At 34.9% G+C, this 14,221-nt stretch overlaps 1 protein-coding gene across 1 annotated transcript in view; it reads right to left on the bottom strand.

The window, feature by feature from the left end:
* CDH19 (cadherin 19) overlaps window positions 1-13,937 on the bottom strand; it is a 112,846-nt gene extending 98,909 nt beyond the window's left edge. Inside the window, exon 1 of the mRNA XM_058021877.1 lies at window positions 13,872-13,937. The gene's annotated coding sequence lies outside the window, so the exon portion shown is untranslated. The remainder of the gene's footprint in view (window positions 1-13,871) is intronic.
* Window positions 13,938-14,221: the final 284 nt, after the last annotated feature.

Here is a 14,221-nt window from a genome sequence, read left to right as displayed (position 1 = left end):
ATCTAAGAGGAATAAGATCTATGTGTCAACTCAGGCAACATATCGAACTTGGTTTCTCAATGCAAATAAGTGCTCAGAAAAGCTAACAATTTTTTATTTCATTATGAGAGGGTAGAGAATAATATGAGAAATGTGTTGGTAAAAGCTGACACTCATTTTCAGAACAAGACTGATTTGTACTACATTATCCAAGTTCTGTGTCACCAAAGTTCCAATTAATCCTATGCTACCAGAGAGTACAGATAGACAGCTGGCTGCATCACATTTTGTTTGCAGTTCATCTCTCAGCAAAGACATGTTGGTTGCTGCCATATTATTCTCTATAAGAGACTCCTGCCTCTGCAGCTGTTTGCCCTACAAAGTCAAAAATAATCTCTTCAGCTTCTTCATAGACTACAAAACATGGGCTCTGGGAGAAACTTTGAGATCCTGTTTCTCCATTGGGCCCTCAGGGCTGCGCTAGGATGAATATTTATGTCTTAACCTCATTTAACTTTGGGCAACTGATTTAGAAGTCAGCAGGCTCTTAGATTCTTTGCTGAATGTTGAATCATTCTTCAAAAAAATTGTTAACACATTTGAAGGCAAAATTATATTTTCAGTCTTTTAAGTTAGTTATATAAAGTCTGGCCATAAGCTAGGTATTTATGTGGCAATACCACATCAAACTTACCTGTTATCCTTTCCAAACTATCATATGCTAGTGGTGCAGTTATATAGAAACCTGAGATGACTTAGGAGCTTTCTACATTCAAATGGGAAAGAACAATATTTTCTTTGGAGAGAACACTCCTCCAACTCTGCTGCTTCACCACTTCATACTGTACAACCCTTCCCAACCTTGAGCCACCAAAACACTGTCTCTGTGGTAAATCAGTTCAATAAAATAAATCTGGCTAAAAAAAAAAAAAAAAAACAACAACAACAACAAACCACAAAACATAAACTCCCCAGCAAAAACAAGAGAGTATTGTTATGACAAGTAGGTTTATCAACCTATTGCTTTCACAGACTCTTATGTACATTTGCCTTCAAAATCAGATGTGTCACAGTGGACACAAGAGAAGTGAGATTGCTGCACAGAGATGAATGCAAATATGAAGTGCAAATGAAGGAGCTGGAGAAGAGAGAGGAATGATTGGACCAGGAAGAAGATGGAGGTAACTTAACCCCTGGAAGTAGCTATGCTAGTAGCTACATCCAAAGAAGAGATTAAATCTTATTTTATGCCATATGTATTTTCACATACTTTCAGCTTTAAATGCACAGTAATTTTGATTAAATTACAACATAAGTAACACATCATAATTACTATGTAAGTTCCCATTTCCCAGTTTTCAAGGCACGTGTCTACCTATAGAAGGAAGTCTGAATAGTGCTTATGCTTAGTCACTAATTCAAAACAGAAGGTAAATATAAATAACTCCACTGCCTTCTGGAATGGATGACATTTGCTGATTTTCTTGAAAACATTTTATTTGTGCTGCTGGGGTTAGAGGAACTACACTGTGGTAAAAGATTCCTAACCCACCAAGACTGACACAGAGATAAATCTGTATCAAACATATTAATATAGCAATAAAATAATAGAAATATTCTAATTTTACCTGCCTAAACATGCTTCCGTTCTCCATGTAAGATTTGCTTTGTTCATTTCCCTTGGGAATTTAAAATGTAAACAGGAAAAAATTCCAAGTACCTCTTTCCCTGCTGAAGTGTAAACTTAAGCTTTAACTTTCATTTGCGTCTCACTTCATATTCAAAGCAGGAGACTTCTCCCTAGAGCTAATAAGAACTTTAAATTTGAGCTAGCCTGCCAGTGTGTTATTCTGGGTTCAAAACCAAGAGCTGACATTGTGAACACTGAGCAATGAGTTTGCAAAAGAGTTCACCTAAGCATTGAAAAATCTGAGTTAGCATCATTGTGGAAACAACCAAGAGTTTGGACAAAGAGCTGACCTTGAGATCACCCTAAACTCTATCAGGGCCTCAAAAAACAGTAAAGAGCTTCACCAAAATGCCTTAGAACAGAAATAAGTCTAACCCCGGAAGAGAGTTGTATTTCCAAATACCTTTAATTCTCAGTCTCTTTGATGAAGTTCCCAAAGAATTCTAGTTGTGATGATAAATTTCCTGATGGACACTTGCCTCCCAAGGAAAAGAGCTGCTGCAGGTATTGCAGTGATTTTTACAGGTACTATGGAAGAGATACTGAACTTCAAAAATATAACCATCACTTTATTTGAGTAAGGTAAGCATCAGTGAACTACAGATTAAAATATTTTCCCATGCTGGAGCCAAGTGGAATTTTCAATCAAACAAAATTAAGCTTTTGTAAAAAAATGTAAAAGCATTTTAAAAGACTAGGAAATGAGTTCCAATACTGCACACAACTAGTAAATTCTTGTGTATTCTTTTTATAGAGAGATAAAAATCTGTGTAAGATGGAAAAGAAAAATCAACCAATTCAATGTTTATGGTTTGTTTTTTTTTCCTGATTTGATTATGTGGTTAAAAATGTAGATCTATGGGAATATAGCTAAGAAAACATGTCCTCCTTTAAAATATTATACAAATTTGGTAAAAACAAATATGTATAATATAGAGAACATTCTTCAAATTTCAAGAGTTGAATCAAAAGCCTTTCTATTTGAGAAAGAATTTCACAGCTGTTGGTGACAAATTTTGAATCTGAAGAATATTTTGTAGCATTAAGGATTTAGAAGTAAATAGAAAATTAGAGCAGGGCTTCCACAAAAAAAAATAATAAAGCCATAGAACAAGGTTCAAGGTTCAATAATAGAGTATAAATGAGTTAAAGAGATTCCTAGCGTATAATTGTTTCTCAACAAGGAAGAAATCGATGGATATGATGAAAAGGTGAGAAGTTGAATTCTGGGAATAAGATAAACCTAGGGGGAAAAATACACATGCTGAGTTGCTTGGGCGCTTTGTAGTTCAAAAGCGTTTCATGTTCGCTAACCTCTGATAGAATTCTTTATCAGATTGATTTGATTGTACTTCAGGGTGCACTGTGGCAGACTTTTGCCAGAGCGGCCCATTGCTTCAGCAAGAGCTGTTAGCCAGAAAGTGCAATGCTGTCTAATTATTTCTCTTGAAATATGAAGCCCTATTGTATGTATTGTGAATTATTTTTAAATACGATTAAAGTCTTTGAGAGAGCCACGAGTGGCCAAGTTTTCTGAGGCAGTCCTAGGTTTTTGTATGCTATTTTAGGGAATGTGCTCTCTTTTTTACAGGAAGATGAATGTGACTTGGTTGACATTTTGTCAGTCAGGTTACCCAGGATTTTGCAATTGTTACACGTTTGTTCAAGTCGTACCATCACCCTGGTAAATACTGCTGCACAGTCCATTTTCATCACCTGAGTTGTTGTGACAGTTACTGTTTGAAGACAAATTTTCAGGTTTACCCAAAGATTTGGCAATCTAGACTGATAATAATAAAAGAAAAATTAGTGACAACCCTTTTTTCTGCCCATCAAAAATAGGTGAGTGGTAGAAGTGTGTACATGATAGGTTCTTTCTCCTATTTGCTTCACTTTTTGAAAGACCAGTATGGTTCATCTGACTTTTTTCAGTAGGCTCCAGTGCTTTAACCAGGTCCTCTTTAGACTGACAGGAGCCAAGGGAAGCTCAAAACATGTATACCAAATGACAAAGTTAATAGTCTTTATATATAATGCTGAAAAGCATAGGTTTGCTTTTACTTCTTGAAAGATTATTTGTTTCCTAAGTGTACTTTTGTGCTGTTTTCATCTGGAACAGCATCAGACCCATCAGAATGTCACTTGCCTCTCATTATATAGCCTGTATTGTCTGATTTCAATTGATGTGTATTCTGTGAGGGTATTCACATACGCTTAAACTTAGAGACTTCTTGTTCTTTTCAATTACAGAACTAAGAGAGGCCAATCAGAGATAAATTTGGCAAAGGATAAAAAGGAACATTGTTTGCCTCTATCTCTACTCTTTCACTCAATTTTTGCTGCTTTATCTATATCCCAGTCCATGCTCAGTCATTATGTGACATGAAAAAAAAATAATATCTGAGCCTGGGAAAGTCAAAGCTTGGTTTTTGTTTGTTGCTTTGCCTATTTGTTTGAACACAAGGACTCCAAGATTTATTAATCATCCCACCCTTCTGAATCTTTTCAGTCTGGTTATCATATGAACCTCCTTTCCTGAAAAGAAATATTTTATGTATTTTGTGTAGTCTCACTTGAAACAGGGAGGAAAATGCTCCTCTCAGACTGGATTTGTATTCACTCCGTACTGAGCACCATGGCTGTGATCCAGCAAAGCATTTAAAGTTAGTTTATCTTTAAGCATAATCCCATTGAAGTTAGTGGCATGATCCATGTACTTAAATTTAAACACATAGCTGAGTGCTTTGCTGGATCACAGCCAGAGTACTCAGTACCTTACAGGATTGAACACTCTCTTTTCTTTGACTCTGGCCTAAGGCAAGATATACAGACATGTGTGAATATATGTTCCTTATAGTATAGAGGTTAAACACTGTGTTGTTCTCAGATTCTTTCATATTCCATTCAATGGAAGATATTCTCCAGTTTCTTAAAACTCTTGCCAGTTGTACTGAAAGAGGAAATTACAATTCCAAAAGAGTCTAACCTAGACTGTCACTTTTCTTTATCTTTTTTTGATCATGCTGAATTTTGTAGCTCAGGAGATTCAGGTCAAGCTGGTGTTCTGAATGAAGGTAATTTGTTAACACATGTTTAAATCCCTGCAATGTTCTGCTGACAAAGGCTAACTTAATACGCAACGGATTCAACACCTCTCCGGTGGTGGTATGTGCTTTAAATGAAAGTGCTTTTTGCAGCTTGGACTAACTCGAGCCCTTTGGGGCTGATTGAATGTCAAGTGCTTCAGGCAGGTGAAGTTAAAACTTTCTATACAAGTTTGTTTAAGCCTGGTTTGGATAGTAAGACCTACAGTTCTTATTAAATTGGGGAGATATCTTGAACATTTGTACATAATAAAATACACAGACCTCTAGAGAAACACTGTTTCCATCAGATTAAACTATGCGTATAAATAAAATTATATTGTTACTGAAAATATTTTTTTATTGGCTGCATCTCAGCATATTTAAAGGTGATTTCAAATCTGATTAATGGGAATAAGTTTTGGCTCAAACATGGATTCACTTGAAAGGTGTTTTTCTTCTCCTCCTTCTTAACGCTTTCTTTTTTTTCCCCATTCTTAAGCACCCTCAATTCCAAGTCCATGTTCCTTATCTGAATATCAGCCAATCAGACTTTGTATCTGTACAGACTAATGATACATTCCAAGTATTATTTGCTTGATTATAAAGCCTGGTTTGATGAGATACAATCACTTTTCTGTTCTCAATGACCCACTGAATGATGACATTACTCAGAATTCCATTTAGATGATGCAAATGACCTAATCAACTTGTCTTCTGCCATGGCACTAACTGAACTCAAATGTCAAAGAAAACTTAGTAAACAAAATCTTCCTTTTATGTAACTGAAATTCTGCTATGGAAATCTTATGAATATCAGCTATAGAAATTGTTTTGTTTTTTTCATTTGCATAACATAGATATACAGGTCCATACTTTTTAATACACTCAGGATTTTTTTTCTAAACAAAGAAAGAAAAAATACAGAGCAAAAAGTAAAATTACATTATATGAAAACTGCTACATGGTTATTTTGTTTCACTTTCCATAATAAATTATAAACTATGTCTTAATTCAAATTTTGCACCAAGTTCTCAATCGAGTTAATATTCCTCTTCTGCATTTTCAAGTACTGATCGTAGTTGCTCTGTTTCCTCTGTTTCTTTCTTTACCATTAAAAAAAGGCTGAGTCATGCAAGCTACAAAATATTATAAGTATTGTACTGGTAGAATAACCAGAGTAGCTCAAGGTTACATGTATCAAATACCATTATATGTGTCACACATATGTCACACATATGACACATCAAAATTAAATAGTATATCTTGGTAGCAGTCTAGTTTCCACAGCACTGAGATTTCGGGAAAACAGGCACTTGTTTTTGCTTTGCAGGCCCATGTAGCTGAGTTTGCTGTTTTAGCTGCTTTATCTAATGTTCAAGGCTTCTAGTGAAAAATAGATGCATAATATTTACATGACCTGCTCTCATGTTTTGGTTGCAACATATGCTTCCACAAAATTGTCACCTAAAAAGATGGAGATAGTCTGCTAGATTGCCCCAGACACACAGAAGAGCTTTTCCATAAGCAAATATTTGAAAGACTAATCCAGTCCTTGCACATTAATTTGGCAACATCAGGGCAAAAATCTTAATCGATAATGTTAAAAAGCTGCCAACTAGTTTTCCAACTATTTCACTTCTTTCTCAATATCATACTCAGTTAACTGTAAAATGATATTTGATTGTTTTGAGGGAGTTCTTATGCTGAAGAAATGTTAATTACTGTCTTTCTGCAAGAGTGAGAATTGAAAGTTGCTATCAATGTTAACAGTGGTTCATTACAAGGGATCCCACCTTCCAGGTTGTCTGTTCTTTTGATTTTAGGCAGATTTACACATGCCAGAGGACATAATAAGATTATGTTCCTTAGGTATTACATGTCTTCCTTTAAACTGAAGATCAAGACTGAAGTTTGATGGTCTGCAATCAAAATCACACTTTACATTCCTTGAGAAAAATCAAGAGTACTTGATCCATTACATTTAAAGCATGGATATGATACATAATTTTCTTCTTTTTTCTGGATACAGAGCATACACACATCAGTATCTGTAAGAGATGTTATAGATTTGTGATGAAAACATTCACTGTTAGTGGCTCAGTGATGAAGTGCTCTCTTCATGTCAGTGAAAACAAGGTTATTTTTATGTAACCAGTGTCTGACAACAGAGAGATGCATATAGACATCATGTTATCTACTACACCAAACTATATTAGTCTAACACCGAGACAGAAAGTTCAAATTTCAATTTTTTGAACCACCTCAATGAACCATGCTGCTATTTCTAAGTTCACCACACTTGGGGATTTCTTCAAGATATAAGATCACAGCAATTAGAGGAATAAATAGTGAATATAGGTAACCCTAATAAAATTTAAAGTAGAACTATATTGCCTGTGACTATTTTTACATCTCAGTTGTGATGTTTAAACTCCATTTTTTCATACAGTTATAAACATCAAATAATCCATACTAAAGGGTGAATAGATTGATGCATTATTTTGGTCTAATATCTATCACCAAAAAAGGCATATGAAAAATACTTTTTACACTGTGGAACTAACCAATAATTTTAGAAGTTGTATACTAACTCAAGCACTATTTTATTTGTACTTTTGATCTGACATATCTTCTATTTACAGTTTTCAGTCCAGTTTATTAACTTCTCGGTATGGTCAGCAGCCCAAATTCATAAAGAATATTTTATTGTTATGCATAAGTATGTTTATACATGCACACATATGAAAAAATATTTGTCTTTAGTATAAAAAGTCACCCAGAAATGTTCTGAAAAATTCAAAGCATGATAAAATCTATTTTATATAATTGCCTTTAAATGTATTGCACAGTTTAAGGAATAACATCAGCTTCACAATTGTTTATTTCATCTTTGGTCTTCAAACATATTTTATTATTTCTTCCCCTTTTTTTCTCTCAATTTTGTTTGAAATAGGAGTAATTAAATTTAAAATCCCAGTGAGTCTACCACAACATTCATGGGAATGAGATAATAAATGTCCTACAGCAGCCCAGGCAAGTCATCAACATTGTTTTACTGTAGCTTGATGTTTTTTGCCATAAAGATTATTGTGCTTCACACACAAAAAGCTCTGTTGACTATCAATCTTACATGCATGAAATTTTTGCTTCACCTTTTTCTTCTTCTGTAATTCTCTTTGCCTTCAATTGAATATTGTCTGATTCCTTGGTACTATGATTTTTTAAAAGAAGCAGTAAAATGTTCAAAGCCTTGAGCTCAAAAAGAAAAAAATAAGTTAGTTTTTTATATTCACAAGAAATTGTAGTTGGATTTTAAATAACTATATTTATCATGAGTGTTTGGACTCCATCTGTCACCACTTTCAGTTATTCATTTCATATTTGCAAATTATAAGGTGGGGACACTGAGTGTATAAAGAACATATATTCCTTACTGAAACAATCAAATATAAGTATCCTTAAGGCTATTCTTTTCCCTGCATTTGCTAAGTAAGTGGTGTGTGACAAATTAAATCAAGATGAAACAAATTACCTACCCGATGTAACAAAGACCACACAAATCAAGAGCTCCTCTGAAATCCAAGATCTAAGAAAATTCTCAGTAAGAGTCTGCTTTATTCATTATCAAGGTCTGTCCTGGATATTCCAAACCTTGACATCTCATTTTTGTTTAGCTTAGGGATTTTGTTTTTCTGTTTTCTGACAAACTTCATGAATTTTGTGAAAAAATCCTCCGATGACATACATTTTTCTTGTAGCCTAATAAGAGATGCTTAGATAACATTGTTAGCTCAAAAGTTAAAATCTGAAAGAATTAAACAAGTTTGGAGGAGAAGATGTACCTTTCCTTCCCCTACATCACAAGTCCAAACACTATTTCTGTGTGTGAGTAGGGCTGATAAAACTAAAGAATATGAGCACATACCCCATATATACACACATTTTTAGACTCAGTGTTTAGAAAAACAAACAAACCCTGTGTTCCCTAAACATTATTTCATAGAACACAATAAAAGCATTGCATGGATTTCAGTGAAGCAGTATGTATTTCAATAAAGGGGATAATTCAAGCAATTTGGCCTGCTGGTAACCTGGCATAAGATGCTTTGTTCTATTACAACAAAATCTTTCACATCTTCTGTTTTTTGGGGTTTTTTTCGTTAGATCTCTCACATCGCTTCCATGGCTCTATGAATTTAAAATTAACTAGAAAGGTCTGAAGAAGTTACATACCAGGAAATGGAATATGCAAACTTTCTTTCCAAGAAGAACACCACTTCTAAAACAGAAATATGATTTTACAGTAATCTTCAACACCACTTCTAATACAGAAATATGATTTTACAGTAATCTTCAAATGATGACTGAAAGTTAACAGAGTTAGATACTTTGGACTATTTCAGATCAAGATTTGTTGTCATTGTCTAAAAGGTAAATCATCATTTTTTATTTTGTTTAAATGTGGAAAGATATAATCATAAAAGGCCTATAGTTTATGTTTATTTAAACACATTTTCATTTCTCTGTTGCAGTCCAGAAGCAGGGTACAGATGTGGAAGAATGGAAGAAGGATACTATTGCACTGGAAATCTTTTGGCAGACTTGAAGAAAAGGCCTGAATAGTTCTGTTTTGCTTTGTTCTTCTGTTTGAGTGCTTCCATTTTTTAAATAATTAACTCTCTTTAATTAAGAGAGTTGTCATTAATGTTTTAATCAAAATCCCCAAGAACTTCTCCTAGCTATACTCATCTGACATAGATGTACCCATGAACTTTTGTAAATGTAGACATTTATACCAAAGAAATACCAGACTTCATTTTACTGACTTCTACTATCAGGAAGTGATCTTCAGTGTCCCAGATAGGTTACTGCACAGCAGAATAACAGCCACAGCCAAACTTAATGAAAGACATTAGAGTTTTAGAGTTTTCTTAGAGTTTTCTTAGAGTTTTCTTCTTCTCTCGTGTGACGTGATTATCCTCAGATAAACTCAGACAAATATGCTGCACAAGCATAAGATCTGATTTGTAATAAGTCACTGAAATAACTGTAAAACTTTACCTATAAAGTTGGTAGAAATGCGTTTAGTATTTAAATTGTTCTGTATATTTGGTATACTTCAATATCTCCTTTATATTAATTATAGGTTTGCATATGACCAAGTCCTGAAAAAATAGATTTATAATCAGAAAAAAAAGGAGAACATGAGAAAACCAGTGCACATGCAAATCTTCATAATGAGCTTTATTTTTTAAGTCCATTGAAGACAAAAGTAACAGATCTCCAATCTATTTTAATTCTTGGCATGAAGGCTTCTTTATTCATGGATCATTGATCTGACAGACTGAAAAGGGAATGACTTCTATTTCTTTTGGTGGCTTACACCAGTCTATTGCAAGGAAAATAGATTAAAAAATTCAGATTTGTGTGCAGTGGCATCAGTTTGAACTCTTCTGCTAAGGTCTGTAGTTGTCTTCCCAAGGAAGATTGGGATTATATCCCATTCACTGTGTGCACTGTTGCTGAATGAGTTGTTTATAAAAGCATTTGTAGAAGCAGTTGTATAATTTTTGTGTACTGTAATATACTGAAGTTTTAGGCAAATAAGCTTTACAGTGGGGCAGCTAAGCCATCTTGTTCTTTAACAAGTGATAAAGGGGAATGTGGATATTTCTTTACACTCCTGAAGAGACACAAGGAATTAATTTTTGTGGTTAGTATGTGTCTCACAAACAAGTAAATTGAGTCATCCGATGCAAGCACAGGTAAGCAGGGAGTGTGAAGAAAAACATTTTTTCAAACTCAGTTTGCTTCCATGGGACAGATAACTCTGGGTTCAGGATACAGAAGACAACTGCTGGACTGTGAAGCATAGGTTTCATTAATTATTCTGTTAGATTTGTAATTTCATAGCACAGTCCATAGGAGAATATCCAAACAACCTTTCCCACCCCAGGCTGTCTGCATACAAAGATTTCATCCTCCACACCAGCCACAAATCTTTCACTCATTTTCCAATATCCTTTAGGATATAATAAACAATTCGTGCAATGATGTAGACTTTGTACCCCCATTGTGGAAGAAAAAGAGTTAAATGTATCCCAGACTCGAAAAAACCTGCTCAAAAAAAAAATAAATTCTAGCTCTGTGGGATGCAAGGATAAAAATATGATTCCACTGTAAGGAAGAGAAAGACCAGACATGGATACTGATTACTCTTCCCAGCTTCCTTCATGCTCTTTTTCTGGGAAAAGAGGAGATTTTACTCCTTTCTTTTACATTTTAAAACACTACCCTTCTTGCAGCATGCCAGGTTAGGAGAGTTAATTAGACCCAGATGTCTATCTTGTCATGATTCAAACCCAAAATTCAAAGTCCCTTTGTTTAGTCATCCTTACTTCTAAAGGGAAAGAAGGAAATAGGTAAACACCTGAGTCATTTCTTGATCTTAGCATGCATTAGAGGAGCAAAAATTATTAAAAACTAGCGTGACATTTTGCATAGAGGCCTATAACTATTGATAGAACTGAACTGAAAAACCCATACTCCTATTTGTGGCTTCTCAGGAGCGAAAGAAAATTCATTAATCATTCAGTACCACAGTCTGCTGTAATATCACACCTTCCATTGAACAAATGGATCTATGAATAATCGGGTTAATTGATTTTGTTGCTTAAATCCAGACTACTTTGACCATGGAATAATTTTAGGCTCTAAAACTAATTCTGAGAGAATGAATAAGGATAAAAGAATACGTTATCTTCTGATGATTAATATTGTTCTTCCAGTGACCAGCCAAATTACTTTCTGATCAGTTTGTACCTATTTAATCTTGTTTGGAACTGAATATGGTGATAATGATCAAGGGAAGCATGACATGACTTGTAACATTTTCTGTATTCATATTATGAAGTAGAACTGAGAAATAAAGTATATAAAAAAAAAAAAAAGGGAAAATTTTTCTTAATTTACTCACTTCTCCATTCCCAGCTGTAAACAATTTTATATCTATATTTATATATATATATATATATAGAGAGAGAGAGAGAGAGAGATTTTTCCTGGCCCTTAAGATTTCTGAATTAAATGAAAATAAAAATGAAGCACAAAAGATAAGAGATTAATAACTTGTTAATCTCCAGCATTTTTATCTCATCAAATAATAATTATTTTTAAAATTGGCATAGTTTTTTCCTGAAATGAAATTAATTTCAAGATGGAAAGTCATTTCAATCAAATAACTACAAATTGGACAAGTAACTCCAACTTTGAAATCGTAAGGCATAATACTTTAATGAATTAAAAGTATTTTTTCTTTTCCTGTGTAAGAAAAAGTAATTTGTGAATACTTACATTTATTCACTTATTCATATTGCATGTAACAATTTTTTTCAAAAATTAAAATTTCATTAGAACGTTCCCTCATATATGTCAGCGATTGCCTAAAGATACTCAATTTTTAAAGAAAACATTCCTAGCATCAAGAGCAAATTAAAACAAGCAATTTTTATAGGTTTTGAAATCTCTATGGTTGCTGGATCATACCACTTCAGGTGGATCTACAATTACCTACACTGGGGTAAGTTTAAAATGTCCTCATCACCCCTGAATCAGTGTCAGTGAGTCACACTTTAATACTCAGCACTGTTTGGTTCTGAACCTGAGAGCTGAGTGGATAAAAGTCTGTGGTTTCTTTTAAAAACTCTCCCATTATTGCTGGAAGTAGATCAGAGCCTGGTATAACATATTGCAAATTCTTTGATTTCTACTTTCAAACAACAATGTTTCTGAGAGAATTATGCCTATTCCATTAAATGTGTGCCACACCACAGTCACCATGGACTGTAATTTTTACATTTTCCCATGAATAGGATCTGACATAATGCAGAGCCAAAACTCAAAGTGTTCTTTATCTTCCAGATCTTACACAAGCTACTGAGCTGGAAGGTCAGGATTTGAAGGTGGTTTCAAAACCAGATATTGAAGAATAGATAGAGCCAAGATTCATAATTGAAAGATAATGACTGAGGCATTCATCTGTGGAGTTTATGCATGTTTTCAATTAGTTGCAAATGTTCTTTACACAGTTTAATATATGAGACAGGCTAGACTGGTATCATGGTTTAACCCCAGCTTGGAATGAAGCTCCACACAGCCACTCACTCACTCCCCTCCCCACCAGAGGGACCTGGAAGAGAACTGAAGGGGTGAAAGCTGGAAAATTCAAGGGTTGAGATGAAGACAGTTTAATAGGGAAAGCAAAAGCCAAGCACAGAAGCAAAACAAAACAAGGAATTAATTCACTGCTTCCCATGGGCAGGCTGGAGTTCAGCAATCCCTAGGTGAGCAGGGCACCATCACATGTAATGGTGACTGGGGAAGACAAATGCCACCACTCCAAACCTCACCTCTTTCCTCCCACACTTTATACACAGAACATGATGCCATATGGTCAGGAATATCCCTTTGGTCAGCTGGGGTCACCTGTCCTGGCTGTGTCTGCTCCCAGCCTCCCATGCACCCCCGACATCCTCACCAGTGTGTCAGTACAAAAAGCAGAAAGGACTTTGGCTCTGTGCAATCTCTGCTCAGCAATAACAAAAACATCTCTGTATTACCAACCCACTTTTCACCACAGATCTAAAACACTAACCCATACCAGCTACTGTGAAGAAAATTAACTCAACTTCACCCAAAACCACGAAATCTTGAAAAAACTGTACAACATTTCAAGCAATAGAGATGTTCTTTAGGACAACTCAGACATTTTGAAACTGGGAATAAAAACATGGAAAAAATAAAAACATGGAAAGTGAAAGGAGGACAACTAGGAACCTACTATCCATTTTGGGGGAATAAGAGTAAGGTGTATTGAATCACAGAGCCCTTTTTAAGTTTGAACACTTCTTTCTCAGAAGAGCAGAACACGTTTTCAAGACCTCCCTCCTTTAGATGCTCTTGATTACATCTTTACCTATGTAAACCCATCCTAGGAACAAAGAAATAAAGGTTTTGCTGTCATGACCAAGATTCTGTCTTGAAACAGAGCATGCAAACGAGTCCCGAGTTTAAGAGAGAAGGAAAACAGATGTGCAAAGGAAAAATAAACACTGTACCTGCTCTCTTCATTTAATAAGTTGCCTCTTTGTGTGAAAGAATTCCTCCTGGATACCCTTTTCTCTGCTTGGCTGTGTCTCAGCATTCACTCCTGTTGTACATCATTTATCAGTACCAGCTCTGGGAGATAACCAGCATCTGTGAGATGTGTAGTATGTTTTGGATGAAAGCTGTCCCTGTTGCCTTTAACAATGCCAATTGTTCTACATCCCCAGCGTTCTGCACTTGTCTTCAGTGGTTAGAAACAGCATTCCCAGCTGTAGTGGGAAAGGGTTTTGAATAAATATTAAGCAGAGAGCAAACATGCTATAAGATTTTCATGAATGGTATTTTAAACTAAGAGTAACAG

Source organism: Melospiza georgiana, chromosome 1 (genome assembly GCF_028018845.1).
Source record: "Melospiza georgiana isolate bMelGeo1 chromosome 1, bMelGeo1.pri, whole genome shotgun sequence".
Lineage (NCBI taxonomy): Eukaryota > Metazoa > Chordata > Aves > Passeriformes > Passerellidae > Melospiza > Melospiza georgiana.
This window is presented reverse-complemented; position numbering and strand designations above follow the sequence as displayed.